This window comes from Trypanosoma equiperdum (assembly GCF_001457755.1).
Source record: "Trypanosoma equiperdum strain OVI genome assembly, contig: ctg_825, whole genome shotgun sequence".
NCBI lineage: Eukaryota > Euglenozoa > Kinetoplastea > Trypanosomatida > Trypanosomatidae > Trypanosoma > Trypanosoma equiperdum.
Window position 1 is genome coordinate 8,404 of NW_027124782.1, and position 426 is coordinate 8,829.

The following is a 426-nucleotide window of genomic DNA, read 5'->3' on the forward strand; positions in this document are numbered from 1 at the left end:
GAAGATAAGCCTGAAAAGGGAAGTGTCGAAACGGTAGTTTTCTAGTAAATAACAAAATGGCTCTGAGTATGGCTGCTACTTATGTGCATTTGATATTTTAAGTATTTTAACAGCTTTTCTGAAAAGTTACTATTTGGAGAAATTTATAAATCTTCTAAAATTGTTACAATTTGATATATTTCAACACTTTTGATGAAAATTGCGGAAATTTGTCAAAATTTGTGAGAACTTTAATCAGTGTATGAGATTGACGTATGGGTGTAAAGTAGTATGGTGATAGAGTATGAAAAGATAGTGCTAACATGAAATTGTGTTATTTTGTTAATTTGTTAACACTAGGTATGGCTATAGTAACAAAGGTAATAATAATAATGATAGGAGAGCGTTGTGAGTCTGTGTATATACGAATATTATAATAAGAGCAGT